General features: G+C 37.2%; 10 non-coding genes across 10 annotated transcripts; all 10 read right to left on the reverse strand.

The window, feature by feature from the left end:
* Window positions 1-1,554: 1,554 nt before the first annotated feature.
* TRNAT-AGU (transfer RNA threonine (anticodon AGU)) lies at window positions 1,555-1,628 on the reverse strand. Its single transcript has one exon. It is a non-coding gene; the product is annotated as a tRNA-Thr (tRNA).
* Window positions 1,629-2,571: 943 nt separating this feature from the next.
* On the reverse strand, window positions 2,572-2,645 carry TRNAT-AGU (transfer RNA threonine (anticodon AGU)). Its single transcript has one exon. It is a non-coding gene; the product is annotated as a tRNA-Thr (tRNA).
* An 11,498-nt stretch (window positions 2,646-14,143) lies between these two features.
* On the reverse strand, window positions 14,144-14,216 carry TRNAT-CGU (transfer RNA threonine (anticodon CGU)). The gene has a single exon. It is a non-coding gene; the product is annotated as a tRNA-Thr (tRNA).
* Window positions 14,217-14,654: 438 nt separating this feature from the next.
* Window positions 14,655-14,728, reverse strand: TRNAT-AGU (transfer RNA threonine (anticodon AGU)). Its single transcript has one exon. It is a non-coding gene; the product is annotated as a tRNA-Thr (tRNA).
* Window positions 14,729-15,253: 525 nt separating this feature from the next.
* TRNAT-CGU (transfer RNA threonine (anticodon CGU)) lies at window positions 15,254-15,326 on the reverse strand. The gene has a single exon. It is a non-coding gene; the product is annotated as a tRNA-Thr (tRNA).
* A 943-nt stretch (window positions 15,327-16,269) lies between these two features.
* TRNAT-CGU (transfer RNA threonine (anticodon CGU)) lies at window positions 16,270-16,342 on the reverse strand. Its single transcript has one exon. It is a non-coding gene; the product is annotated as a tRNA-Thr (tRNA).
* Window positions 16,343-16,780: 438 nt separating this feature from the next.
* TRNAT-AGU (transfer RNA threonine (anticodon AGU)) lies at window positions 16,781-16,854 on the reverse strand. Its single transcript has one exon. It is a non-coding gene; the product is annotated as a tRNA-Thr (tRNA).
* A 527-nt stretch (window positions 16,855-17,381) lies between these two features.
* Window positions 17,382-17,454, reverse strand: TRNAT-CGU (transfer RNA threonine (anticodon CGU)). Its single transcript has one exon. It is a non-coding gene; the product is annotated as a tRNA-Thr (tRNA).
* Window positions 17,455-17,892: 438 nt separating this feature from the next.
* On the reverse strand, window positions 17,893-17,966 carry TRNAT-AGU (transfer RNA threonine (anticodon AGU)). The gene has a single exon. It is a non-coding gene; the product is annotated as a tRNA-Thr (tRNA).
* Window positions 17,967-18,908: 942 nt separating this feature from the next.
* TRNAT-AGU (transfer RNA threonine (anticodon AGU)) lies at window positions 18,909-18,982 on the reverse strand. Its single transcript has one exon. It is a non-coding gene; the product is annotated as a tRNA-Thr (tRNA).
* Window positions 18,983-24,079: the final 5,097 nt, after the last annotated feature.

Raw genomic sequence — 24,079 nt, forward strand, 5'->3', positions numbered from 1 at the left:
TTACATGTAAGGACCGATAATAAGGTGATGCTGAGATTTTAACACAGGATTTCCTGTTTACGAGACAGGCGCTTTAACCACTTAGCCACATCACCTACTTTAGAGATACAGAAGGGATCATTAATTTAGTATTGGTGATCAAATTCTGTGCCTGCGTTAAAGTGTCTTAATATGTATTCCAATGTTAAACAAGCAAGGATTCCTAATCTGTAAACAAGAATAGCTGTGTTGTATTAAAAAAGAACACATTTTAAACTCAATCCCATATTTTGAAAAGTTGATAAATAATTGTTTTATATATATTCATTAATATTGCTCAAATCTAGGGTTATATTTCTTCTGCCTCTTGCTCATTGAAATACCTTTTTGATTTTGCAATCCCAGTATTGTTACTATAATATTGAAAACACTTTCAGTTTTTATTAGGTTTAAGATGATCTGTTCAACCGAAAGATAAATCAGACTTTTCTAATTTAATTGAATCACAGGAGGACTTAATGAAAATCATTTTTTATTTAAGAATGAGGGGAGCAAGGCACTGCTGAGATTTTAACTCAGGATATCCTGTTAATAGATAGGCGCTTTAACCAGCTAAGCCACAGCACCCTCTTGAAAATGCTGTTAGGAACAGTTTGCCATATGGTGTTCAAGAGAATCCTGAGTTTTTCACTTTCATAATCATTTCTAAGTTCAGAAAACGCTCTACTCAACTACTTTAGACGAGGATACAGATCCTATTCATAAACACTTCATTGATATATTACTTATCCTGTTCATAAATGTTTTAATTATGCCTTCTTTAAGAATGCATTACTTCAATTCAACTCTAGAATGATTTTTTATCTCTATTTTGCTCTTTGTCACTCTGTTTTCCCTTTTTCATTCAAAGCATTGCTTTGAAAATCTTCACAATACCACGTTGTTTTTTATTTTTCAATTTAAGATGACCCATTCTAATGTTCACAGATAAACACTTTTCTTTTTGAAATGTATTAAACATTTGCGTGATGAAAATTATTTTTACAATGTAAGGACCAATAATAAGGAGCTGCTGAGATTTGAACTCAGGATTTCCTGTTTACGAGACAGGTGCTTTAACCACTTAGCCCCAGCACCTACTTTAGTGATACAGAATTGATCATTAGTTTAGTATTGGGGATCAAATTCTATGCCTGCGTTAAAGTGTCTTAATATGTATTCCAATGTTAAATAAGCAAGGATTCCTAATCTGTAAACAAGAATAGCTATGTTGCATTAAAAAAGAACACATTTTAAACTCAATCCCATATCTTGAATAGTTTATAAATAATTGTTTTACATATATTCATCAATATTGCTCAAATCTAGGGTTATATTTCATCTGCCTCTTGCTCATTGAAATACCTTTTTGATTTTGCAATCACAGTATTGTTACTATAATATTGAAAAGACTTTCAGTTTTTATTAGGTTTAAGATGATCTGTTACACCGAAAGATAAATCAGACTTTTCTAATTTAACTGAATCACAGGACGACTTAATGAAAATAATTTTTTATTTAAGAATGAGGAAAGCAAGGCACTGCTGAGATTTGAACTCAGGATCTCCTGTTTACTAGACAGGCGCTTTAACCAGCTAAGCCACAGCACCCTCTTGAAAATACTTTAAGGAACAGTTTGCCATATGGTGTTCAAGAGAATCCTGAGTTTTTCACTTTCATAATCATTTCTAAGTTCAGAAAACGCTCTACTCAACTACTTTAGACGAGGATACTGATCCTATTCATAAACACCTCATTGATATATTGCTTATCCTGTTCATACATTTTTTTATTATACCTTCTTTAAGAATGCATTACTTGAATTCAACTCTAGAATGATTTTTTATCTCTATTTTGCTCTTTGTCACTCTTTTTTCCCTTTTTCATTCAAGGCATTACTTTGAAAATCATCACAACACCACGTTTTGGTTTTCAATTTAAGATGATCCATTCTAATGTTCACAGAACAACACTTTTCTTTTTAAAATGTATTAAACATTTGCGTGATGAAAATTATTTTTACATGTAAGGACCAATAATAAGGTGATGTTGAGATTTGAACTCAGGATTTCCTGTTTACGAGACAGGCGCTATAACCACTTAGCCACAGCACCTACTTTAGTGATATAGAAGGGATCATTAATTTAGTGTTGGTGATCAAATTCTATGCCTGCGTTAAAGTGTCTTAATATGTATTCCAATGTTAAACAAGCAAGGATTGCTAATCTGTAAACAAGAATAGCTATGTTGCATTAAAAAGAGAACACATATTAAACTCAATCCCATATTTTTTATAGTTTATAAATAATTGTGTTACATATATTCATCAATATTGCTCAAATCTAGGGTTATATTTCATCTGCCTCTTGCTCATTGAAATACCTTTTTGATTTTGCAATCACAGTATTGTTACTATAATATTGAAAACACTTTCAGTTTTTATTAGGTTTAAGATGATCTGTTCAACCGAAAGATAAATCAGACTTTTCTAATTTAATTGAATCACAGGACGACTTAATGAAAATAATTTTGTATTTAAGAATGAGGAAAGCAAGGCACTGCTGAGATTTGAACTCAGGATCTCCTGTTTACTAGACAGGCGCTTTAACCAGCTAAGCCACAGCACCCTCTTGAAAATGGTTTAAGGAACATTTTGCAATATGGTGTTCAAGAGAATCATGAGTTCTTCACTTTCATAATCATTTCTATGTTCAGAAAACGCTCTACTCAACTACTTTAGACGAGGATACTGATCCTATTCATAAGCACCTCATTGATATATTGCTTATCCTGTTCATAAATGTTTTAATTATGCCTTCTTTAAGAATGCATTACTTGAATACAACTCTAGAATTATTTTCTATCTCTATTTTGCTCTTTGTCACTCTTGTTTCCCTTTTTCATTCAAGGCATTACTTTGAAAATCTTCAGAATACCACGGTTTGTTTTTCAATTTAAGATGACCCATTCTAATGTTCACAGAACAACACTTTTCTTTTTAAAATGTATTAAACATTTGCGTGAGGAAAATTATTTTTACATGCAAGGACCAATAATAAGGAGCTGTTGAGATTTGAACTCAGGATTTCCTGTTTACGAGACAGGCGCTTTAACCACTTAGCAACAGCACCTACTTTAGCGAAACAGAAGGGATCATTAATTTAGTATTGGTGATCAAATTCTGTGCTTATGTTAAAGTGTTTTAATATGTATTCCAATGTTAAACAAGCAAGGATTCCTAGTCTGTAAACAAGAATAGCTATGTTGTATTAAAAAAGAACACATTTTAAACTCAATCCCATATTTTGAATAGTTTATAAATAAGTCTTTTACATTTATTCATCAATATTGCTCAAATCTAGGGTTATATTTCATTTGCCTCTTGCTCATTGAAATACCTTTTTGATTTTGCAATCACAGTATTGTTACTATAATATTGAAAACACTTTCAGTTTTTATTAGGTTGAAGATGATCTGTTCAACCAAAAGATAAATCAGACTTTTCTAATTTAATTGAATCACAGGACGACTTAATGAAAATATTTTTTTATTTAAGAATGAGGAAAGCAAGGCACTGCTGAGTTTTGAACTCAGGATCTCCTGTTTACTAGACAGGCGCTTTAACCAGCTAAGCCACAGCACCCTTTTGAAAATGGTTTAAGGAACATTTTGCCATATGGTGTTCAAGAGAATCATGAGTTTTTCACTTTCATAATCATTTCTATGTTCAGAAAACGCTCTACTCAACTACATTAGACGAGGATACTGATCCTATTCATAAGCACCTCATTGATATATTGCTTATCCTGTTCATAAATCTTTTAATTATGCCTTCTTTAAGAATGCATTACTTGAATTCAACTCTAGAATGATTTTTTATCTCTATTTTGCTCTTTGTCACTCTTTTTTCCCTTTTTAATTCAAGGCATTACTTTGAAAATCTTCACAATACCACGTTTTGTTTATTAATTTAAGATGACCCATTCTAATGTTCACAGAACAACACTTTTCTTTTTAAAATGTATTAAACATTTGCGTGATGAAAATTATTTTTACATGTAAGGACCAATAATAAGGTGATGCTGAGATTTGAACTCAGGATTTCCTGTTTACAAGCCATGCGCTTTAACCACTCAGCCACAGCACCTCCTTTAGCAATACAGAAGGGATCATTAATTTAGTATTGGTGATCAAATTCTGTGCCTGCGTTAAAGTGTCTTAATATGTATTACAATGTTATACAAGCAAGGATTCCTAATCTGTAAACAAGAATAGCTATGTTGTATTAAAAAAGAACACATTTTAAACTCAATCCCATATTTTGAATAGTTTATAAATAAGTCTTTTACATTTATTCATCTATCTTGCTCAAATCTAGGGTTATATTTCATCTGCCTCTTGCTCATTGAAATACCTTTTTGATTTTGCAATCACAGTATTGTTACTATAATATTGAAAACACTTTCAGTTTTTATTAGGTTTACGATGATCTGTTCAACCGAAAAATAAATCAGACTTTTCTAATTTAATTGAATCACAGGATGACTTAATGAAAATAATTTTTAATTTAAGAATGAGGAAAGCAAGGCACTGCTGAGATTTGAACTCAGGATCTCCTGTTTACTAGACAGGCGCTTTAACCAGCTATGCCACAGCTCCCTCTTGAAAATGCTTTAAGGAACAGTTTGCCATATGGTGTTCAAGAGAATCCTGAGTTTTCCACTTTCATAATCATTTCTAAGTTCAGAAAACGCTCTACTCAACTACTTTAGACGAGGATACAGATCCTATTCATAAACACTTCATTGATATATTACTTATCCTGTTCATAAATGTTTTAATTATGCCTTCTTTAAGAATGCATTACTTCAATTCAACTCTAGAATGATTTTTTATCTCTATTTTGCTCTTTGTCACTCTGTTTTCCCTTTTTCATTCAAAGCATTGCTTTGAAAATCTTCACAATACCACGTTGTTTTTTATTTTTCAATTTAAGATGACCCATTCTAATGTTCACAGATAAACACTTTTCTTTTTAAAATGTATTAAACATTTGCGTGATGAAAATTATTTTTACATGTAAGGACCAATAATAAGGTGATGCTGAGATTTGAACTCAAGATTTCCTGTTTACAAGACAGGCGCTTTAACCACTCAGCCACAGCACCTACTTTAGCGATACAGAAGGGATCATTAATTTAGTATTGGTGATCAAATTCTGTGCCTGCGTTAAAGTGTTCTAATATGTATTACAATGTTATACAAGCAAGGATTCCTAATCTGTAAACAAGAATAGCTATGTTGTATTAAAAAAGAACATATTTTAAACTCAATCCCATATTTTGAATAGTTTATAAATAAGTGTTTTACATATATTCATCAATATTGCTAAAATCTAGGGTTATATTTCATCTGCCTCTTGCTCATTGAAATACATTTTTGATTTTGCAATCACAGTATTGTCACTTTCAGTTTTTATTTGGATTAAGATGATCTGTTCAACCGAAAGATAAATCAGACTTTTCTAATTTAATTGAATCACAGGACGACTTAATGTAAATAAGTTTTTTATTGAAGAATGAGGAAAGCAAGGCACTGCTGAGATTTGAACTCAGGATCTCCTGTTTACTAGACAGGCGCTTTAACCAGCTAAGCCACAGCAACCTCTTGAAAATGGTTTAAGGAACATTTTGCCATATGGTGTTCAAGAGAATCATGAGTTTTTCACTTTCATAATCATTTCTATGTTCAGAAAACGCTCTACTCAACTACTTTAGACGAGGATACTGATCCTATTCATAAACACCTCATTGATATATTGCTTATCCTGTTCATAAATGTTTTAATTAAGCCTTCTTTAAGAATGCATTACTTGAATTCAACTCTAGAATGATTTTTTATCTCTATTTTGCTCTTTGTCACTTTTTTTTCCCTTTTTCATTCCAGGCATTGCTTTGAAAATCTTCACAATACCACGTTTTGTTTTTCAATTTAAGATGACCCATTCTAATGTTCACAGAACAACACTTTTCTATTTAAAATGTATTAAACATTTCCGTGATGAAAATTATTTTTACATGTAAGGACCAATAATAAGGTGATGCTGAGATTTGAACTCGGGATTTCCTGTTTACAAGACAGGCGCTTTAACCACTTAGCCACAGCACCTACTTTAGCAATACAGAAGGGATCATTAATTTAGTATTGGTGATCAAATTCTGTGCCTGCGTTAAAGTGTCTTAATATATATTACAATGTTATACAAGCAAGGATTCCTAATCTGTAAACAAGAATAGCTATGTTGTATTAAAAAAGAACACATTTTAAACTCAATCTCATATTTTGAATAGTTTATAAATAAGTCTTTTACATTTATTCATCAATATTGCTCAAATCTAGGGTTATATTTCATCTGCCTCTTGCTCATTGAAATACCTTTTTGATTTTGCAATCACAGTATTGTTACTATAATATTGAAAACACTTTCAGTTTTTTTTTTTTGTTAAAATTTTTATTTGAAACCGTTGGTACACAATAAAATACAGACAAGGGCCTTCAACCACCAGGGCCGGCCGCTATAGAGCCCGAGGGCCCGCAGTGCAACACCACACATTCAAATGATCCAGAGGCAAAGCTCCCGGCAGTTCGTGAGCACATATAACAGGCCGTGGCCATAGGCCAGGAGCATTCGGAATAAACAGTTTCATTTTTTATTAAATATAAAACACACTCAAGGCAATGAGAGTCTGAAATAGCAGCGTGCTTTTCCCAGGACGGGGAACAACGTACAGTGTCCAAAGCAGGTCTTGTCTGGAAGCGGTAGAGGGGGGCAACGGGAGAACAAAGCATGGAACACACCTCACACCATCCCGCGGAATGCGTGGCTAGGGGGACAAAGCAATATCGATCTCTAATGGCAGAGGCGGGGTGCAGATACGTCCTCGATATAAATTCCATGGACCCCATACCTTAGCCCATTTCCCTGGCTTGCCTCTCGCCACATACACCGTCTTTTCCCTAAACATACACCAGTCCATATTTTCCTTCCATACCTTGATCGTGGGCGGCCTCGGGGAGCCCCACAGCTGTGCAATGTTACGCTTAGCCACCATGTACCCTAAGGTCACCCACTGCGTCTGTGCCGCATTACAATCATTCGGTTCCCAGACATTCAACAAGCACCTCCTAGCCTCTGGCAACAGAGCAACGTGCGTGACCTCCTCCATTACGGTGTGGATACCGTTCCAAAATCGCACAACCTCCGAACATTCCCATAAGATATGGAGAAAGGTACCCGACAGGCCACATCCACACTTACACTGTCCATCCATCGAGTAACCCATACGCAGCAAACCGGGCCCCATGACATACACTCTATGAAGGATCTTCAGCTGTATGAATCGTAAGCGGGCCGGGATCGCCACCTCTTTCGGGGAGGCCACCGCCGATACCCAGTCCTCATCATCCAATTCCAAGCCATCGCCTGTCCATGTGTCCCGCAGACGGAGCAGCAAGTCCGCGCGATCATTAATGAGTTTCTTATAAATCAGAGAAATAGTGCTGTCGGGCACGTAGCCATCCAACACTCTATCCTCCAGTGGGGAGTACTCGGGGATAGCAGCAACGTCTGAAAAAAACGAACACAGGGCATGGTAGACTTGAGCATACCGGAAGTACTTTCTATCGTTTAATTTATATTCAGTTTTAAGCATTTCAAACGTTTTGAAAGACCCCTTCGCCCAAAGATCACCCACCTTACATATACCAATCATATCCCATTTCTCAAAGCCTTTCGATCTCCACAAACAGCCCAACCACTCAGAGGCATACAATGGCATCGCCCGAGTCAAGCGATCCCTCCACCCCATCGCAGCATTCGCCGCGTGCCACACACGTACCGCAACCTGCGTGGGTCCTGTCAACCGCGTGCCCGGAGTCACCGAGTACAGCGCCCTATTATAGTCCCCACCCGGGAGCAGAAATGTATCCATCTCGAAGGCCGGATTCAAGGCAGGACCGTATATCCCGTGGTTCACCGCTGCCAACTGAGACGCCCAATAGTATCGTTTAATATCAGGGAGGGCGACCCCCCTATCGTACCAAGGGAGCGTCAAATTGGCGAGAGCAATCCGCGGCCGCCCGTCCCAAAACAGTTGGCGCTGAAGACCCTCCACCTCCCGGAAATAACGGGCTGGCACGACATCTAGAGTATTTTGCAAAGCGTACAAGAAGCGAGGTAGTGACATCATTTTAAGCAATGCCGCCCGTCCGAGTGGCGAGAGCGGAAGTCGTCGCCACCTCACGATGTCGGCCTTCAATCGCTGGAGGGGAGGGAGAAGGTTTCGCTCATAGCGGACCGCGGGGTCCAGTGAGATAAAGATTCCCAAATATTTGAACCCCAGGGTAGCAATCTGGATAGGGCAATCCCGTGGCAGGAGGGGGGCCTCACCCGAGAGGACGTAAACACATGACTTGGCCCAGTTGATGACCAGTCCGGAGTTGCGACCAAAGGAATTCAGTACGTCCACCAATACAATCAGCGACTGTCGGGGAGAGGTGAGATACAGAAGGATGTCATCCGCGTAAAGGGAGACACGGTCTTCAAACTTCGGCGTCCATCTAATGCCTCGCAACGACGGCTCCCAACCAGGCGGTGAGAGGCTCCAAAGAAAGTGCAAAGAGAAGGGGTGATAACGGACATCCCTGCCGCGTACCTCTCCCCAGTGCGAAGGGAGCTGACACCCTACCATTCACCACCACCTGAGCCAGAGGGTCAGCATATAGTAATTTTACCCAACCAATAAATTCAGGGCCGAACCCAAATTTCGCCAACACGGCCCAAATATATGGCCACTCCAAAGTGTCAAACGCCATAGTAGCATCTAAAGATGCCAAGATGGCCGGCTCACGTATAAATTCCGCTCTAGCCAGCACGCCGTACAACCGCCTCAAATTTAGAGCGGTATTCCGATGAGGTATGAAACCGGACTGATCCTGATGAATCAAGTCACCCACGACCCGAGCCAGTCGATTAGCCAATACCTTAGCCAGAATTTTGGGTTCTGCGTTCAGTAGCGAAATGGGCCTATAGGAGGCACAGCGATCTCGCGGCTTCCCCTCTTTGTGTATCACAACTATGTTGGCGAGGCGTTGGTCAGGGGGGAGGAAGCCCGCCGCACGTGCCGCGAAAAACATGTCCCGAAGATGCGGCGCTATCTTATCGGGACGCAACTTATATAGTTCGATGGGAAGACCATTAGGACCCACCGCTTTACCCGATGCGATCGAGCGAGTGGCCAGAGCGATCTCATCTGACGACAACTTCGCCTCCATCAATACTGCATCAGCCTCCGATAGGGTTGGCAATGCAATGTCTCTAAGCAACAGATGAGAATCCTCCTCCGAACGCACAGAAACCGGAGAGTATACCCCGCGGAAATGAGCCGCGAAGCAGTCAACGATCTCCACCGGGTCAGTCACACGCACTCCATCCATTCTCTCCACAACGGGCACCACCCTGCTCGCTCTCTCCTTCTTATCCAACCAAGCAATCAACTTTCCGGCCTTATCCCCTACATCATACAGTCGTCCTTGCTGCTCTCTATTCATCCCTTTAGCGGCTTCCGTGACTAGCGCTCTATAATCTGATTGTTTGAGGCTGAGAACATGCACTTTCTCATCAGTAACTCCCCGCTCCAAGTCCTCCTCCATTTCAGCTATTTCAGTTTCCAGGCGAACCACCTCTGCTCTCTCGCACCTCTTAGCATGGGAGATAAGGGACAGGGCAAGCCCCCTGATCACCACTTTATAAGCCTCCCATAGGGAGACGGCCGACGGCACCGACCCCACATTATCATTGAAGTAGTGATCAGTGGACTTGACCAGCTCTGCGCGGATCTTAGGGTTACGTAGATACCAGGGGCTAATGGGTGCCACTCTCCCCTCTGCCCCAGGGACAACCTTCAGTTGCAACCATATAGGGGAATGATCAGAAATACCTCGGGCTAAATGACGCACCTCCCCAATCATCCCAGCCTGGATCGCTGGCATAAGCATGTAATCAAGTCTCGAGAGACTCCCATGGGCCCCCGAGTGAAAGGTATATTGCGCCTGACCCGGGTGCATCAATCTCCAGCAATCTACAAGTCCCAAAGTGTCCAAAAAGCCACCCAACCAGGCCTGAGCCCTAGGGAGATCCCTGGGGGGGTGACGGTCCTCCAACCCAGAGACAACGGCATTAAAGTCACCCCCCAACACCAAAACCCCCCCCAGGGAGTCCCAGGACCAAACGCCCCAAATCAGCAAATGTAGCCGTCTGTAACCCCGGAGGCACATACACAGCGACGAGCGAGATAGTCCTACCCTCCCATCTCCCCACCAGTGCCACATAGCACCCCCTAACATCGTGAAGCACCTCATCAACTTCCAATGGGTGAGAGGCCCTAACCAAAATGCACACTCCCCTAGAGCCAGAAGTGAAACCAGAGTGAGCGGCAAGGCGATAGCCCCTCCTATTTAGGGCATGGAAGGAGTTCCCAATCAAATGTGTCTCCTGCAGGAAAACAATGTCGGGCGAAATCCGCTTCAAGAACTGCAACACCACCCCGCTTGATCCTGTCCCCAAGTCCATTCACATTCCACGAAAGGATTCTCAATCCCCTACCCCCCATCCCACTCCCGTGCATGATACCCAAATCCCAGAAAGCACAACCCAGATAAGTCAGCAGAGAACTTCACATTGCCTTGCGAAACAAACAAACAATCCCCAACAACCCCCCTCCCCCACAATCCCCAAACCACAACTCCCCCCTCCCTGCACCCCTGCTTGAGCCCAAACAGCCCCCCCAACTCGCAGTGTGCCTGTCGCCCTAACACATACCACAAAAAGAACCCCAGAAGGAGGAAAGGACCCCAATAAGCTCCCCACAACCCCCGAGCATTTGGAGGGCATATTGTGCCAATCTAGGGTCCAGTTGAGCCAAGGTACAAAACGTCACCAGTTCAGTCCATCACCAGGAACCAAGTTCTAATCCTGCTCCACCAAATCCCGTCCGCTCTCCGCCATCCGACTGTCTCGATCCTGTCCCCGAGGCAGGGCATCCAACCAGTCTGCAACCGCCTCCGGCCGGTCGAAAAAGTGGGAACGACCCTGGAACTCAACCCGCAGCCTCGCCGGGAATAACATCGCATATTTCAGCTCCATGTCCCTCAAGCGCCGTTTGACACCTAAAAATCCCAGCCGTTGTTTCTGGACCGCTTGCGTGAAGTCCGGGTAAAAGCTGACATTGGAGTTCTCAAACTTCAGCGGCCCGGCAACCCTCGACGCCTGAAGGATAGCATCCCTATCCCGAAAGTTAAAGAGTCGGGCGATTATAGGCCGCGGGGGAGCACCCACCTTGGGCGCACCACCCGGAATCCTGTGGGCCCGCTCCACCGCAAAGAACTTGCTCAGTCCCTTAGGCGCGAGACGATTGGTCACCAGGTCCTCAACAAAGAGAACCGCAGCAGATTCCTCCAATCTTTCCGGCACTCCAATGATACGAACATTGTTCCGTCTAGCCCTGCTTTCAGAGTCCTCAAGTCGACGGTCCGTCAGATCACTGGCTAGCCGCAACCTACGGACCTCCGTCTGCAGGGCGGCCACGTCCACAGTTAGACTCGACGCCGCTCGACTCAAGGAGTCGACCCGCTCGTTAGTTTTGGACAGGTCTGCCCTGACCAAATTCACATCCATCAGGACTGCGTCCAGTTTATGAGCCAGGGTATCAAACTGCTGACCCACAGCAGTCTTCATCTCCTCAATGGCGCCCATGACGTCCAGCAGGGTCAATTCCGACGATGGGCCGGAGACCTCCTTAGACCTCTCAGGCGATTTATGCGAGCCACCAGGGGATCCCTTTGCCTGTGCATATCGATCCATGTTATTGACCTGGGTATAGGCACCCCTCCGGGTTGACTTGGGTTTCGACTTGTCTCCGTCTAGTCTCGCCGCCATCGTCCGGAGGCCACCAAGGCCGGCACCCGCCCGCACCAGGAAAAAAAGGGGACCAGGTAGCTAATTCAATTGAACACAGCCGTCGCCGACAGTCAGCCCATGTAGAATCCGAGAGTCCTCTGAAACACCAGAGTCTCTCGGCCTATATCAGAGAGCAAGCTTGAAAACGAAAGTGAAAGTGCAGGGTCCGTGGCAGGGCGAGCCCAGCCAGCCGCTGTTGTTCACTTCGTACCCGGGCACTTCACCAGCTCGAGATCGGGACCAAGGCAAGAGCAGGCCGCAAACTTCGGAGTGCAACCATTCCGGGTCCCGGCGTCCGATCTGAATTTGGAAAACGGGTGACACCTCAGCGCAAGTTCATCTGCAAAAGCCCGTCAAATAAACCAGGATTAAGTCAGGATAGACGTGGGAGGTTGCGGAGGCCCTCGAGAGCCGTAAGCCTACGCGGCCATCTTGGTTGCGCGCTAGGCTCCTCCCCCCCACTTTCAGTTTTTATTAGGTTTACGATGACCTGTTCAACCGAAAGATAAATCAGACTTTTGTAATTTAATTGAATCACAGGACAACTTAATGAAAATAATTTTTTATTTAAGAATAAGGAAAGCAAGGCACTGCTGAGATTTGAACTCAGGATATCCTGTTTACTAGACAGGTGCTTTAACCAGCTAAGCCACAGCACCCTGTTGAAAATGTTTTAAGGAACAGTTTGCCATATGGTGTTCAAGAGAATCCTGAGTTTTTCACTTTCATAATCATTTCTAAGTTCAGAAAACGCTCTACTCAACTACTTTAGACAAGGATACTGATCCTATTCATGAACACCTCATTGATATATTGCTTATCCTGTTCATAAATGTTTTAATTATGCCTTCTTTAAGAATGCATTACTTGAATTCAACTCTAGAATGATTTTTTATCTCTATGTTGCTCTTTGTCACTCTTTTTTCCCTTTTTCATTCAAAGCATTGCTTTGAAAATCTTCACAATACCACGTTTTTTAGTTTTTCAATTTAAGATGACCCATTCTAATGTTCACAGAACAACACTTTTCTATTTAAAATGTATTAAACATTTCCGTGATGAAAATTATTTTTACATGTAAGGGCCAATAATAAGGAGCTGCTGAGATTTGAACTCAGGATTTCCTGTTTACGAGACAGAGACTTTAACCACTTAGCCACAGCACCTACTTTAGTGATACAGAAGGGATCAATAATTTAGTATTGGTGATCAAAATCTGTGCCTGTGTTAAAGTGTCTTAATATGTTTTCCAATGTTCAACAAGCAAGGATTCCTAATCTGTAAACAAGAATAGCTATGTTGTACTAAAAAAGAAAACATTTTAAACTCAATCCCATATTTTGAATAGTTTATAAATAATTATTTTAAATATATTCATCAATATTGCTCATATCTAGGGTTATATTTCATCTGCCTCTTACTCATTGAAATACCTTTTTGATTTTGCAATCACAGTATTGTTACTATAATATTGAAAACACTTTCAATTTTTATTAAATTTAAGATGATCTGTTCAACCGAAAGATAAATCAGACTTTTCTAATTTAATTGAATCACAGGACGACTTAATGAAAATAATTTTTTATTTAAGAATGAGGAAAGCAAGGCACTGCTGAGATTTGAACTCAGGATCTCCTGTTTACTAGACAGGCGCTTTAACCGGCTGAGCCACAGCACTCTCTTGAAAATGGTTTAAGGAACATTTTGCCATATGGTGTTCAAGAGAATCATGAGTTTTTCACTTTCATATTCATTTCTTAGTTCAGAAAACGCTCTACTCAACTACTTTAGAGGAGGATACTGATCCTATTCATAAACACCTCATTGATATATTGCTTATCCTGTTCATAAATGTTTTAATTATGCCTTCTTTAAGAATGCATTACTTGAATTCAACTCTAGAATGATTTTTTATCTCTATTTTGCTCTTTGTCACTCTTTTTTCCCTTTTTCATTCAAGGCATTACTTTGAAAATCTTCACAATACCACGTTTTGTTTTTCAATTTAAGATGAACCATTCTAATGTTCACAGAACAACACTTTTCTTTTTAAAATGTATTAAACATTTGCGTTATGAAAATTATTTTTACATGCAAGGACCAATAATAAGGAGCTGCTGAGATTTGAACTCAGGATGTCCTGTTTACGAGACAGGCGCTTTAACCACTTAGCCACAGCACCTACTTTAGGGGTACAGAAGGGATCATTAATGTAGTATTGGTGTTCAAATTCTGTGCTTGCGTTAAAGTGTTTTATTATGTATTCCAATGTTAAACAAGCAAGGATTCCTAATCTGTAAACAAGAATAGCTATGTTGTATTAAAAAAGAACACATTTTAAACTCAATACCATATTTTGAATAGATTATAAATAAGAGTTTTACATATATTCATCAATATTGCTCAAATCTAGGGTTATATTTCATCTGCCTCTTGCTCATTGAAAAACCTTTTTGATTTTGCAATCACAGTATTGTTACTATAATATTGAAAACACTTTCAGTTTTTATTAGGTTTACGATGATCTGTTCAACCGAAAGATAAATCAGACTTTTCTAACTTAATTGAATCACAGGATGACTTTATGAAAATAATTTTTTATTTAAGATTGAGGAAAGCAAGGCACTGCTGAGATTTGAACTCAGGATCTCCTGTTTACTAGACAGGCGCTTTAACCAGCTAAGCCACAGCACCCTCTTGAAAATGCTTTAAGGAACAGTTTGCCATATGGTGTTCAAGAGTATCCTGAGTTTTTCACTTTCATAATCATTTCTAAGTTCAGAAAACACTCTACTCAACTACTTTAGACGAGGATACTGATCCTATTCATAAACAATCAATCAATCAATCAATGACACTTATAGAGCGCGCTACATACCCGTAGGGTCTCAAGGTGCTGGGGTGGGGGGGTGCCGCTACTGCTCGAACACCTCATTGATATATTGCTTATCCTGTTCATAAAAGTTTTTATTATACCTTCTTTAAGAATGCATTACTTGAATTCAACTCTAGAATGATTTTTTATCTCTATTTTGCTCTTTGTCACTCTTTTTTCCCTTTTTCATTCAAGGCATTACTTTGAAAATGTTCACAATACCACGTTTTGTTTTTCAATTTAAGATGACCCATTCTAATGTTCACAGAACAACACTTTTCTTTTTAAAATGTATTAAACATTTGCGTGAGGAAAATTATTTTTACATGCAAGGACCAATAATAAGGAGCTGCTGAGATTTGAACTCAGGATTTCCTGTTTACGAGACAGGTGCTTTAACCACTTAGCCACAGCACCTACTTTAGTGGTACAGAAGGGATCATTAATTTAGTATTGGTGTTCAAATTCTGTGCTTGCGTTAAAGTGTTTTAATATGTATTCCAATGTTAAACAAGCAAGGATTCCTAATCTGTAAACAAGAATAGCTATGTTGTATTAAAAAAGAACACATTTTAAACTCAATCCCATATTTTGAATAGTTTATAAATAATTGTTTTACATATATTCATCAATATTGCTCAAATCTAGGGTTATATTTCATCTGCCTCTTGCTCATTGAAATACCTTTTTGATTTTGCAATCACAGTATTGTTACTATAATATTGAAAACACTTTGAGTTTTTATTAGGTTTACGATGATCTGTTCAACCGAAAGATAAATCAGACTTTTCTAACTTAATTGAATCACAGGATGACTTTATGAAAATAATTTTTTATTTAAGACTGAGGAAAGCAAGGCACTGCTGAGATTTGAACTCAGGATCTCCTGTTTACTTGACAGGCGCTTTAACCAGCTAAGCCACAGCACCCTCTTGAAATTGCTTTAAGGAACAGTTTGCCATATGGTGTTCAAGAGTATCCTGAGTTTTTCACTTTCATAATCATTTCTAAGTTCAGAAAACACTATCCTCAACTACTTTAGACGAGGATACTGATCCTATTCATAAACACCTCATTGATATATTGCTTATCCTGTTCATAAATGTTTTAATTATACCTTCTTTAAGAATGCATTACTTGAATTCAACTCTAGAATGATTTTTTATCTCTATTTTGCTCTTTGTCACTCTTTTTTCCCTTTTTCATTCAAGGCATTACTTTGAAAATGTTCACAATACCACGTTTTGTTTTTCAATTTAAGATGACCCATTCTAAAGTTCACAGAACAACACTTTTCTTTTTAAAATGTATTAAACATTTGCGTGAGGAAAATTATTTTTACATGCAAGGACCAATAATAAGGAGCTGCTGAGATTTGAACTCAGAATTTCCTGTTTACGAGACAGGCGCTTTAACCACTTAGCCACAGCACCTACTTTAGTGGTACAGAAGGGATCATTAATGTAGTATTGGTGTTCAAATTCTGTGCTTGCGTTAAAGTGTTTTATTATGTATTCCAATGTTAAACAAGCAAGGATTCCTAATCTGTAAACAAGAATAGCTATGTTGTATTAAAAAAGAACACATTTTAAACTCAATACAATGTTTTGAATAGATTATAAATAAGTGTTTTACATATATTCATCCATATTGCTCAAATCTAGGGTTATATTTCATCTGCCTCTTGCTCATTGAAATACCTTTTTGATTTTGCAATCACAGTATTGTTACTATAATATTGAAAACACTTTAAGTTTTTATTAGGTTTACAATGATCTGTTCAACCGAAAGATAAATCAGACTTTTCTAACTTAATTGAATCACAGGATGACTTTATGAAAATAATTTTTTATTTAAGATTGAGGAAAGCAAGGCACTGCTGAGATTTGAACTCAGGATCTCCTGTTTACTAGACAGGCGCTTTAACCAGCTAAGCCACAGCACCCTCTTGAAAATGCTTTAAGGAACAGTTTGCCATATGGTGTTCAAGAGTATCCTGAGTTTTTCACTTTCATAATCATTTCTAAGTTCAGAAAACACTCTACTCAACTACTTTAGACGAGGATACTGATCCTATTCATAAACAATCAATCAATCAATCAATGACACTTATAGAGCGCGCTACATACCCGTAGGGTCTCAAGGCGCTGGGGGGGGGGAGGGTGCCGCTACTGCTCGAACACCTCATTGATATATTGCTTATCCTGTTCATAAAAGTTTTTATTATACCTTCTTTAAGAATGCATTACTTGAATTCAACTCTAGAATGATTTTTTATCTCTATTTTGCTCTTTGTCACTCTTTTTTCCCTTTTTCATTCAAGGCATTACTTTGAAAATGTTCACAATACCACGTTTTGTTTTTCAATTTAAGATGACCCATTCTAATGTTCACAGAACAACACTTTTCTTTTTAAAATGTATTAAACATTTGCGTGAGGAAAATTATTTTTACATGCAAGGACCAATAATAAGGAGCTGCTGAGATTTGAACTCAGGATTTCCTGTTTACGAGACAGGTGCTTTAACCACTTAGCCACAGCACCTACTTTAGTGGTACAGAAGGGATCATTAATTTAGTATTGGTGTTCAAATTCTGTGCTTGCGTTAAAGTGTTTTAATATGTTATCCAATGTTAAACAAGCAAGGATTCCTAATCTGTAAACAAGAATAGCTATGTTGTATTAAAAAAGAACACATTTTAAACTCAATCCCATATTTTGAATAGTTTATAAATAATTGTTTTACATATATTCATAAATATTGCTCAAATCTAGGGTTATATTTCATCTGCCTCTTGCTCATTGAAATACCTTTTTGATTTTGCAATCACAGTATTGTTACTATAATATTGAAAACACTTTGAGTTTTTATTAGGTTTACGATGATCTGTTCAACCGAAAGATAAATCAGACTTTTCTAACTTAATTGAATCACAGGATGACTTTATGAAAATATTTTTTTATTTAAGACAGAAGAAAGCAAGGCACTGCTGAGATTTGAACTCAGGATCTCCTGTTTACTAGACAGGCGCTTTAACCAGCTAAGCCACAGCACCCTCTTGAAATTGCTTTAAGGAACAGTTTGCCATATGGTGTTCAAGAGTATCCTGAGTTTTTCACTTTCATAATCATTTCTAAGTTCAGAAAACACTCTCCTCAACTACTTTAGACGAGGATACTGATCCTATTCATAAACACCTCATTGATATATTGCTTATCCTGTTCATAAATGTTTTAATTATACCTTCTTTAAGAATGCATTACTTGAATTCAACTCTAGAATGATTTTTTATCTCTATTTTGCTCTTTGTCACTCTTTTTTCCCTTTTTCATTCAAGGCATTACTTTGAAAATGTTCACAATACCACGTTTTGTTTTTCAATTTAAGATGACCCATTCTAATGTTCACAGAACAACACTTTTCTTTTTAAAATGTATTAAACATTTGCGTGAGGAAAATTATTTTTACATGCAAGGACCAATAATAAGGAGCTGCTGAGATTTGAACTCAGGATTTCCTGTTTAAGAGACAGGCGCTTTAACCACTTAGCCACAGCACCTACTTTAGTGGTACAGAAGGGATCATTAATGTAGTATTGGTGTTCAAATTCTGTGCTTGCGTTAAAGTGTTTTATTATGTATTCCAATGTTAAACAAGCAAGGATTCCTAATCTGTAAACAAGAATAGCTATGTTGTATTAAAAAAGAACACATTTTAAACTCAATACAATATTTTGAATAGATTATAAATAAGTGTTTTACATATATTCATCCATATTGCTCAAATCTAGGGTTATATTTCATCTGCCTCTTGCTCATTGAAATACCTTTTTGATTTTGCAATCACAGTATTGTTACTATAATATTGAAAACACTTTAAGTTTTTATTAGGTTTACAATGATCTGTTCAACCGAAAGATAAATCAGACTTTTCTAACTTAATTGAATCACAGGACGACTTAATGAAAATAATTTTTTATTTAAGAATGAGGAAAGCAAGGCACTGCTGAGATTTGAACTCAGGATCTCCTGTTTACTAGACAGGCGCTTTAACCAGCTAAGCCACAGCACCCTCTTGAAAATGCTTTAAGGAACAGTTTGCCATATGGTGTTCAACAGTATCCTGAGTTTTTCACTTTCATAATCATTTCTATGTTCAGAAAACGCGCTACTCAACTACTTTAGATGAGGATACTGATCCTATTCATAAACACCTCATTGATATATTGCTTATCCTGTTCATACATTTTTTAATTATACCTTCTTTAAGAATGCATTACTTGAATTCAACTCTAGAATGATTTTTTATCTCTATTTTGCTCTTTGTCACTCTTTTTTCCCTTTTTCATTCAAGGCATTACTTTGAAAATCTTCACAATACCACGTTTTGTTTTTCAATTTAAGATGACCCATTCTAATGTTCACAGAACAACACTTTTCTTTTTAAAATGTATTAAACATTTGCGTGATGAAAATTATTTGTACATGTAAGGACCAATAATAAGGTGATGCTGAGATTTGAACTCAGGATTTCCTGTTTACAAGACAGGCGCTTTAACCACTTAGCCACAGCACCTACGTTAGCGATACTTAAGGGATCATTAATTTAGTACTGGTGATCAAATTCTGTGCCTGCGTTAAAGTGTCTTAATATGTATTACAATGTTATACAAGCAAGGATTCCTAATCTGTCAACAAGAATAGCTATGTTGTAATAAAAAAGAACACATTTTAAACTCAATCTCATATTTTGAATAGTTTATAAATAATTGTTTTACATATATTCATCAATATTGCTCAAATCTAGGGTTATATTTCATCTGCCTCTTGCTCATTGAAATACCTTTTTGATTTTGCAATCACAGTATTGTTACTATAATATTGAAAACACTTTCAGTTTTTATTAGGTTTACGATGATCTGTTCAACCGAAAGATAAATCAGACTTTTCTAACTTAATTGAATCACAGGATGACTTTATGAAAATAATTTTTTATTTAAGACTGAGGAAAGCAAGGCTCTGCTGAGATTTGAACTCAGGATCTCCTGTTTACTAAACAGGCGCTTTAACCAGCTAAGCCACAGCACCCTCTTAAAAATGCTTTAAGGAACAGTTTGCCATTTGGTGTTCAAGAGTATCCTGAGTTTTTCACTTTCATAATCATTTCTAAGTTCAGAAAACACTCTCCTCAACTACTTTAGACGAGGATACTGATCCTATTCATAAACACCTCATTGATATATTGCTTATCCTGTTCATAAAAGTTTTAATTATACCTTCTTTAAGAATGCATTACTTGAATTCAACTCTAGAATGATTTTTTATCTCTATTTTGCTCTTTGTCACTCTTTTTTCCCTTTTTCATTCAAGGCATTACTTTGAAAATGTTCACAATACCACGTTTTGTTTTTCAATTTAAGATGACCCATTCTAATGTTCACAGAACAACACTTTTCTTTTTAAAATGTATTAAACATTTGCGTGAGGAAAATTATTTTTACATGCAAGGACCAATAATAAGGAGCTGCTGAGATTTGAACTCAGGATTTCCTGTTTACGAGACAGGTGCTTTAAGCACTTAGCCACAGCACCTACTTTAGTGGTACAGAAGGGATCATTAATTTAGTATTGGTGTTCTAATTCTGTGCTTGCGTTAAAGTGTTTTAATATGTATTCCAATGTTAAACAAGCAAGGATTCCTAATCTGTAAACAAGAATAGCTATAATGTATTAAAAAGAACACATTTTAAACTCAATCCCATATTTTGAATAGTTTATAAATAAGTATTTTACATATATTCATCAATATTGCTCAAATCTAGGGTTATATTTCATCTGCCTCTTGCTCATTGAAATACCTTTTTGATTTTGCAATCACAGTATTGTTACTATAATATTGAAAACACTTTCAGTTTTTATTAGGTTTACAATGATCTGTTCAACCGAAAGATAAATCAGACTTTTCTAATTTAATTGAATCACAGGACGACTTAATGAAAATAATTTTTTATTTAAGAATGAGGAAAGCAAGGAACTGCTGAGATTTGATCTCAGGATCTCCTGTTTACTAGACAGGCGCTTTAACCAGCTAAGCCACAGCACCCTCTTGAAAATGGTTTAAGGAACATTTTGCCCTATGGTGTTCAAGAGAATCATGAGTTTTTCACTTTCATAGTCATTTCTATGTTCAGAAAACGCCCTACTCAACTACTTTAGACGAGGATACTGATCCTATTCATAAACACCTCATTGATATATTGCTTATCCTGTTCATAAATGTTTTAATTATGCCTTCTTTAAGAATGCATTACTTGAATTCAACTCTAGAATGATTTTTTATCTCTATTTTGCTCTTTGTCACTCTTTTTTCCCTTTTTCATTCAAGGCATTACTTTGAAAATCTTCACAATACCACGTTTTGTTTTTCAATTTAAGATGACCCATTTTAATGTTCACAGAACAACACTTTTCTTTTTAAAATGTATTAAACATTTGCGTGATGAAAATTATTTTTACATGTAAGGACCAATAATAAGGTGATGCTGAGATTTGAACCCAGGATTTCCTGTTTACAAGACAGGCGCTTTAACCACTTAGCCACAGCACCTAGTTTAGCGATACAGAAGGGATCATTAATTTAGTATTGGTGATCAAATTCTGTGCCTGCGTTAAAGTGTCTTAATATGTATTACAATGTTATGCAAGGATTCCTAATCTGTAAACAAGAATAGCTATGTTGTATTAAAAAAGAACACATTTTTAACTCAATCCCATATTTTGAATAGTTTATAAATAAGTGTTTTAAATATATTCATCAATATTGCTCAAATCTAGGGTTATATTTCATCTGCCTCTTGCTCATTGAAATACCTTTTTGATTTTGCAATCACAGTATTGTTACTATAATATTGAAAACACATTCAATTTTTATTAGGTTTAAGATGATCTGTTCAACCGAAAGATAAATCAGACTTTTCTAATTTAATTGAATCACAGGACGACTTAATGAATATAAGTTTTTTATTTAAGAATGTGGAAAGCAAGGCACTGCTGAGATTTGAACTCAGAATCTACTGTTAACTAGACAGGCGCTTTAACCAGCTAAGTCACAGCACCCTCTTGAAAATGCTTTATGGAACAGTTTGCCATATGGTGTTTAAGAGAATCCTGAGTTTTTCACTTTCATAATCATTTCTAAGTTCAGAAAACGCTCTACTCAACTACTTTAGACGAGAATACTGATCCTATTCATAAACACCTCATTGATATATTGCTTATCCTGTTCATAAATGTTTTAATTATGCCTTTTTTAAGAATGCATTACTTGAATTCAACTCTAGAATGATTTTTTATCTCTATTTTGCTCTTTGTCACTCTTTTTTCCCTTTTTCATTCAAGGCATTACTTTGAAAATCTTCACAATACCACGTTTTGTTTTTCAATTTAAGATGACCCATTCTAATGTTCACAGAACAACACTTTTCTTTTTAAAATGTATTAAACATTTGCGTGATGAAAATTATTTTTACATAAAGGACCAATAATAAGGTGATGCTGAGATTTGAACTCAGGATTTCTTGTTTACGATACAGGCGCTTTAACCACTTAGCCACAGCACCTACTTTAGCATTACAGAAGGGATCATTAATTTAGTATTGGTGATCAAATTCTGTGCCTGTGTTAAAGTGTCTTAATATGTATTCCAATGTTAAACAAGCAAGGATTCCTAATCTATAAACAAGAATAGCTATGTTGTATTAAAAAAGAACACATTTTAAACTCAATCCCATATTTTTAGTAGTTTATAAATAATTGTTTTACATATATTCATCAATATTGCTCAAATCTAGGGTTATATTTCATCTGCCTCTTGCTCATTGAAATACCTTTTTGATTTTGCAATCACAGTATTGTTACTATAATTTTTAAAACACTTTCAGTTTTTATTAGGTTAAAGATGATCTGTTCAACCGAAAGATAAATCAGACTTTTCTAATTTTATTGTATCAAATGACGACTTAATGAAAATAATTTTTAATTTAAGAACGAGGAAAGCAAGGCACTGCTGAAACTTGAACTCAGGATTTCCTGTTTACTAGACAGGATCTTTAACCAGCTAAGCCACAGCACCCTCTTGAAAATGCTTTAAGAAACAGTTTGCCATATGGTGTTCAAGAGAATCCTGAGTTTTTCACTTTCATAATCATTATTAAGTTCAGAAAACGCTTTACTCAACTACTTTAGATGAGGATACTGATCCTATTCATAAACACCTCATTGATATATTACTTATCCTGTTCTTACATTTTTTAATTATACCTTCTTTAAGAATGCATTACTTGAATTCAACTCTAGAAGGATTTTTTATCTCTATTTTGCTCTTTGTCACTCTTTTTTCCCTTTTTCATTCAAGGCTTTACTTTGAAAATCTTCACAATAACACGTTTTGTTTTTCAATTTAAGATGATCCATTCTAATGTTCATAAAACAACACTTTTCTTTTTAAAATGTATTAAACATTTGCGTGATGAAAATTATTTTTACATGTAAGGACTAATAATAAGGTGATACTGAGATTTGAACCCAGGATTTCCTGTTTACAAGACAGGCGCTTTAACCACTTAGCCACAGCACCTAGTTTAGCGATACAGAAGGGATCATTAATTTAGTATTGGTGATCAAATTCTGTGCCTGCGTTAAAGTGTCTTAATATGTATTACAATGTTATGCAAGGATTCCTAATCTGTAAACAAGAATAGCTATGTTGTATTAAAAAAGAACACATTTTTAACTCAATCCCATATTTTGAATAGTTTATAAATAAGTGTTTTAAATATATTCATCAATATTGCTCAAATCTAGGGTTATATTTCATCTGCCTCTTGCTCATTGAAATACCTTTTTGATTTTGCAATCACAGTATTGTTACTATAATATTGAAAACACATTCAATTTTTATTAGGTTTAAGATGATCTGTTCAACCGAAAGATAAATCAGACTTTTCTAATTTAATTGAATCACAGGACGACTTAATGAATATAAGTTTTTTATTTAAGAATGTGGAAAGCAAGGCACTGCTGAGATTTGAACTCAGAATCTACTGTTAACTAGACAGGCGCTTTAACCAGCTAAGTCACAGCACCCTCTTGAAAATGCTTTATGGAACAG

Source organism: Triturus cristatus, chromosome 8 (genome assembly GCF_964204655.1).
Source record: "Triturus cristatus chromosome 8, aTriCri1.1, whole genome shotgun sequence".
In the NCBI taxonomy this organism is placed as follows: Eukaryota; Metazoa; Chordata; class Amphibia; order Caudata; family Salamandridae; genus Triturus; species Triturus cristatus.